The sequence below is a fragment of the Mustela erminea genome, chromosome 16, assembly GCF_009829155.1.
Source record: "Mustela erminea isolate mMusErm1 chromosome 16, mMusErm1.Pri, whole genome shotgun sequence".
NCBI lineage: Eukaryota > Metazoa > Chordata > Mammalia > Carnivora > Mustelidae > Mustela > Mustela erminea.
In genome coordinates, this window is record NC_045629.1 from 44,556,178 (window position 1) to 44,563,489 (window position 7,312).

The 7,312-nt window shown below is 37.8% G+C and overlaps 1 pseudogene; it reads left to right on the forward strand.

Annotated features, from left to right (window-relative positions):
* Positions 1-5,262: 5,262 nt before the first annotated feature.
* Positions 5,263-6,444, forward strand: LOC116574954 (annotated as a pseudogene).
* Positions 6,445-7,312: the final 868 nt, after the last annotated feature.

Genomic DNA, 7,312 nt, shown 5'->3' on the forward strand with positions numbered 1-7,312 from the left:
TAAATATAAGCATTTAAAAATTATTTATAAATTATAGTAGTGACTAATCTGGAAGGATTTAATAAGTTAGAACTTAAATATTATACTACAATTAAATGAAAAGTGAGATTATTGTAAAGCATTGTAATGTTTGGCAGGAGCAGAATCTAACAGAAAAAGATACCAGTTAGATGCAAAATAGGAAAGGAAAAATAAAATACAAAATAGGATGGTACAAATAAATTCAAATGCATCAGTAATCTCAATAAATGAAAACATTGAGTTCACCTTAAAGGCAGAGATCCTCACATTGTTTTTAAACTTTGTATCTATATGCAGTTAAAGAAAACAAATACATGGCATAGATTTGCAAGCAAAAGGTTGATTATCAGTTTATTGTCGCTCAGCTCCAAATTTGTTCTTTTAGATGCTCTGTGAAAATTTATCTGGGCTCTTTAAATGTTGTTCCTTTACCAGCTTTGTTAATAAGCTTTGTTAATAGAGGGTTCTGGCAGTCATTGGAGGAGGAAAAGCGTTTTGTTTCCTGGGTTTGGTGGTCTCCTTTGGTGGGCTTTCTCTAGCCTGGTTGTTGTAGTCCTGCAGCTTCTCCAGGGCCCTAGTCCTGAAGTACAGGTGGCAGCAGCAAATAACTCCCAGCAGCCACTCCTCCTACTCCTACCCTGCACACCTACCCTGGGAAGACTTGCAGTCGACTGCCTCCAGCGTGATATTGCCCTATGGATAGCTTCCTCCAGTTTCCTAGAGGTTGGATTTCCGACAAGTTCCAGAAAAATTTTGAAACATAAAGATTTAATAGTTCCTAAATTTATCAGAAAAGATAGTGAAATGAAATGGAAGAATTGCTGCACTGTATTGTATACACACATATATGGCAGAACTCACTCTACGAAATATTTGTGAATGTTCTCGCTAGAGTTTATATTCCCTAGAATACAGAGTCATTTTTCTTCAGTGTTTTAAGCAAGAAACCTAAAATTTACCTTATTTGACTCATTGGATTCACATGCTCAGCCTAAATCAGTATCTGTGGCCAGGGAAGCTGAATTTGCCAGATTGGTTTAAAATAATCTGAACCTGCTCTTTGTTTTGGACATGGGGTGGGTCAGCCTTCCCAAAACACAGGAGTCCTATGGAGGAGGGGTGAATATCTAAGAGTACTTTTTGTTCTCAGGAAGAAGAAGAGAAATGGATATTAGATGGACAAACCAGGTATATCCACAGCATGGTATATATTTTTAAAAACTGCCAACTGTTCTTCATTTTAAGGTTCTTCTAGTAATCTTTGAATGATTTTTTTTTCTTCCATGTTTTGAAGAAAACATTGTTATGTAAGGGAAATAAAAAATTTGTTCTTATTCTGAGTTATCTTTGTCATTCTTGGAGATTTTCCTCTTGTTTTAATGTCTGCCTTTTGTCTCTGCATTTCTTGGGATCTCTTTCATCTCACTCATTTTGTCTTATTGAATTAACACACCTATGAAATTATTATGTAGATTGAAGTGCTCTTGGGGAACTCTTCTCCTCCTTGTCTTTTGGGCAAACTGGATTCTATCTTGCTTGCTGTGTTGCTTCCTTTCATTCCTTTCCTCTATGTAATATGTCTGTAAGGTCACCACACTGAATGTCTTCATCTCACTTAAGTTCAACAAGGGAGCTTGATTCAGATTTTTTTGTGCTGATATATCATAAATGACTTATTCTGACTCATTCTCCTTTCATCTTCACAGATATAGTTGAAGGTATTTCCTCTTTCATTGGGTAGACACTCTTGGGCTTTTGAATATTTTCCCCAAGCTATGTAGAGTTCTAGAGTCTTCAGTCCATCAGAGAGAGCCAGCCCTGTTTATTCATTTTACCTTATTATTATTTCCCCAGCAACCATTTTCTCTCAAAAGAAGAAAAAGAGAGAACTCCCTTAAGTTCCTTCCTCCCCTTGTTGGGAGTACTCATAGAAATTTTCAAGATTTATTAAGTCACCAGTACTACTTCTGGGAGACGTAGGGACATTTTGTGTCCTCAGCTCCCCGTTTTTAATGAGTTGTGACAGTAGGCTTTACCCCTTAGTTTGCTTTGTTGATCCTGATGTTTATATTTCACCCAACCCTCAGTTTGTTAATTTTTGTTTGGAGTAACCAGAGAGCATCAGGGGAGACTCATGTTTTAAATCATGATGGCAGGAATATGGAGACACTCAGAAGTATTTGTAGAATGAATGAATGAGTAGTAGAGGTCCCTAAATGAAAGTGTGGGTGGAATGGGAAGGGAATGCGTAATGGGCAGTATGGAGGAGCAGATTGATAACTTGACTTTGGAATTCTTTTGTTTATTTGTTCATTTTGTTCATTCTTTTGTTCAAAATGATGTTCATTTAATCTGGTCTCTACCTTTGTATAGAAGTTAATGATTTGCAGAAGCATGAGTCTTAATCCATGGAGCCAGTTGTTGAAGGGAACTGACTGCAATATAAATGAAAGTTCAGGGACCTAGCAGCACTTTCCTTTCATTAGCTGTATGACAAAGTTCTGGGTTTGAGGAGGGTTTTTGGATATGCCCTGCCTCCTCTCTCCACACGGCTTATACTCGCCTGTCCAAATGCCAGCACATACACCATGATTGATGGATACACTCCACACAGAAAAGAACATTAGGTTCTAAATCAGTTGCTTTCACAAAGTTATGTGTGACTCTGACAGACTTTAAAGAAATTAATTGGCTGGAGGTAGGCTTCCTTGAGTATGAGAATATGGCTCCATCTCACCCTCTTGGTTATGATTTGAACTTGCTTGATGTCAGTCAGGCTGTAAACACGTAGCCTATAGCATAGAGAGTGAACTGGTCAGGACGCCTTTCCTTGACAGTGTCAGAGAGCCAATCTTGACTAGCATAAACAAAGTAATACATAAAAAGAGATGGTGTAGCTTATTCACTAAAATGATGGCGCAGAGGAGGGTCTGGCCTTTGGGTGATTAGGTCCAGGAACAGGCACACCAGGGCTCCCTTGTCATTTCTCATTTCTCCTGTTCTCCGCTTGTAGCCCTGTTCTCTTCAGTTCTCTGACTCTATGAGACCCCAGGAATCCAAGATCTCATATTCTTATAGCCTAGAGAGGAAAGAAAACGCTTTCCCTCCAAATCTTGTGAGAAACCCCAAGGAAGATTCTGATTGGCACATACTGGTCATGTGTCCAACTGTGGGGTGAGATTGTGGGATAATAAATTGGCAGCTCTCACCAGAAATAGATGTTCTCTAAAAAGGCAGTGGAGGAGGTAATAGTCTGAGCACATAAAATAACACATTTTCACTGAGAGGGGAAATAAAAGTCTCCATATGCTTTGCAGGAACTGAATTCGCCCATGCCAAGCTGTCAGGGGATATGAGCCTTCATTCATGTACGAATTGAGTGCCATTTGATACCTTTACCTTGCTCACTTTTACCCAGCTCAGAAAAATGGCACTTGTTGATTTTGTAACCTCAAATAAAAATGAACCCCAGGATGTTTCCAGGTTCGGCTTAATTCCAACCAGTTGTTACTTCCTCAGCCCAGAAGCTGGTATGGAAATAGATATTAGGCATCTGCTGCTTTGTGTTATAAGGGGGATGCTTTTCCAGACCGAAGAGCCATAGTTACAGTACTGAGGATGAAGAAAGACTGCAGGGGACCAACTGGTTTTTGTTTGGACCGCGATTAAGAGAAAGCTCATTTGTTCTGATGCTTTTAAAATCAGCTCCGCTCCAAAGCACTTGGGTTATGTATTTGCCATCTTGCAGAAAGACTCAGCAATTGAGATTCAAGCCAAATCCTTTTTACCTACTTATAAAAGACACTGCTGCCCTGGGCCCTGCTGGCTGCAGGGGCTGACTGGGCTGGGAGCCAGCTCTGAGACTGACCATGATAGTGCATGCCATTTATAGGAAAGGAAGAATGGTGACATGGTTTAGATTAGGAGCAATGCTAACTATTCACTGGATTCCTTTCACACAGTTAAGGCACTTTGTTTTTTTTGTTTTTTTTTTTCAGCCAACTTTCATTATTAAATAGTAAAAGCTGATGTTTTACAAGGTACATTTCTATTATTTTGCTATTGAAAAAGCTGGTATGTATCTTATTGTTTCTCTAGATTCATAGATTAGAAATTAATACCCTGGGAGAAAATATCACAAAATTATAAAGACTATAAATGAGAAAATTAGGTGTGATTGATTTGATGACCTTAAGTTTCTTGTGGAAGGAGACTGTTTTCTTGTTTTATTTTTATTCGGCCTTGTTTTATATTGTCTATCTAGTGTTGCACAAAATGCCTGGCATATATTTGGTACTCGTCAGACGTTGAATGAATGAATAAATTAATTTATAAAACTTTTTAGGAGGAAGAATCAAAGAATAAAATGAAAATTTAGAGAAAACCAAGTTAAATATGTGCTCCCATACGAAGACAATTGATCACCTGAGAGGAAAGTCTACCTAGTTTTCTCTTTACCCTGTTTTACTAGAGCAGGAAGTGGAAGTTCCAAACTCTGAAACAGATGAATTATTCTTGCAACATGCCTATCTTACAAGAGGTTCCTAGGTATTATAGGAGTCCAACTTGCTGGTTTTCCAGCTTTAGTTTATTAACTAAAGTGTTTGAAGGTAAATTTGATCAGATTTTTGTCAAATGCATGACACAAGTGACTATATGTAAAGAGTAACTCAGAATCCTCATGTCAGTTTTGGTATTTATAATTAGTACCAGGTACATAATTCATGGGGCCCACTACAGAATTAAAATATGGGGTCCTTGTTAAATTGTGAAGAATGTCAATATAGTGACAGCATTAAACCAACTTTAGGCCCTTCTAATCTATGCACCTGAATGCGTAAGTGGCATGTCCATGAAGCCAACCCTGTATAGATCGCTTATCTTTGGGAACTTAAGAAGCATTTGTGAGTTCATATTTACAGTAAAACCTTATTGAAATTGCTGGGTTATTTAATTATTTCAAAGATGGATATGGGCAGTAGGGAAACTGCATTGGTGTAGATAGGACTAGTACCTAAGGTCATTGGATTCTAGTCTGAGGTATCCTTCAGCAGAGAGATTATAACTAAAAATACCATGTATATAACTTGCTTCTTCTGTTCACTGTTAAGTAATGTTCTTGGGTCTTACGTTACATTTTTGTCATTTTGCTTCTGAGTGATCTGAGAGTTATAATGTCTGGACCATTAAAAATGTCTTTGAATGTTTCTTTTCTGGCTGGGAGGTACAGGACACTCTTTCATGGGCCAGGTGGCTGTGGCAAGGATAGATGTGGTGGAAAGCACTAGTGTGTACGTGGGGGGTCCTGGACCAGTACATATGTACCTTAAAGAGAAAGACAATATGGAAGACCAAGATCATCAAGATGTCTGTATCCAAGCCCTGCATCTCTGGATATTGCTTACCACCTATGCTGTTATCCTAAGACAAATTCAAGTACAAAAGAACTCAAGTGCCCTAAGGAAGATTGGATAACAAAAAATGTCTAATCTCACTATACATGTGAGAATGATGCAATAATTCCAGAGAGGTCCAGTTCTAAACAAGAACGCTGTTAAGAGTAGAAGAGATTATCTGTGGTCTTATTAAGGGAGAAGCTGTCAAACTTCAGGAAGTAACAAACTTTGATGACACTCAGTAGATTTTCCTGTGAATGGAAAAGATGCCCAACATGTTGTTATATCAGTGACAACAGTAAGCTAGTTACAGATGAATGCTGAAAAAAGATACTGCAACTAAAGGAATAATACGCTATTAAAATTGATCCTGTTCTTACTGTAGAAGAGAAGTAGCCCTATATGGTAGAATGGTATACTAGATCACATGGTTTGCTTGTTGAATGGTATATTAAATCACATGGTGGCAGAATCTGATGTTATGCTCAAGGAAGAGTATGAGAATTTCTTTGATAAGCTCCAGCAATACAGTATTTCTGTGTTCATATTTTCAGCTGGTATTGATGATATGCTGGAGGAGGTAGTCCATCAGGCTAGCGTTTATCACCCAAACATCACAATAGTGTCTGGCTTCATGGATTTTGATGGTAATGGGGGTGCTCAAAGGATTTAAAAGCAAACTAATTTCTTTATTTAGCGAACATGATGGTGCCTTGAAGAATACAGAATATTTCAATTGATGAAAAGACAACAGCAACTAACTCTGCTGGGAGATTCTCAAGGGGATATAAGAATGGCAGATGGAGTAGCTAATGTTGAACACATTCTGAAAATTGGATATCTAAATGATAGGGTGGAAGAGCTTTTTAAAAAGTACATGGACTCTTATGACATTGTTCTAGTAAAAGATGAATCTTTGGATGTAGCCAACTCTGTCTTACAGAAGATTCTATCAACTAGCTTTCTTGAGACCTTTCTCCTGTGGGTACAATTGATGCAAGAACTGCTCACCTGTCCATCTTGCTGAAAGTCTTCTATTTATAAAAATTCTTGCTCTTGAAGTTTTTTTCTCTACATTATTGAAGTGTTTTCAGACATATTGAATCCATCAACCAGAAGCTCTTTTTTTCTCCACTTTTTTTTTTTAAAGATTTTATTTATTTATTTGACAGAGAGAGATCACAAGTAGGCAGAGAGGCAGGCAGAGAGAGAGAGAGAGAGGAGGAAACAGGCTCCCTGCTGAGCAGAGAGCCCGATGCGGGACCCGATCCCCGGACCCTGAGATCATGACCTGAGCCGAAGGCAGCGTCTTAACCCACTGAGCCACCCAGGCACCCTCTCCACCTTTCTCAACACACTCCTCACTATATATTTTCATAGACTTAAAAAAAAATCTTAAGGCAAAAATTTGAAAAATAACTCCCTGCATTTCCAGAATTTTGTAGTTTAATGTTATCATGAGGTTTTGAGGAATCTTTTTACTCTGGGAAAGTTCGTAGAGGTTTAAAGAGAAGTTTTATGAAATGGTGAAATAATGTGCATGATTTTAAGTGTTGCCATTTTTATAATTTGGGTGAATTATGCTGATATTATCATCTCCCGAAATTGTGTTATGTTTAGTTAATTTGTTGTGTGAAAATTGGCATTTACCAGAAAATACTGGTACTTGGTGTTTGAAAAACACCATTGGTATTCACACGTCACTAATCTTGACAATATGTTCTATATTGAAGCCCTGATAACACACATGAAAATGAAGCCTTTTTAAATTGTACTATCAAGACAATTATTATTCATTTGTCCAACAACAAAAAATTTCTTTGGTAGGTTTCACTTGTTCTAGGTGTATTAATTACCATCTTTGTAATGTTGCTATACAATATGATACTCTTTTC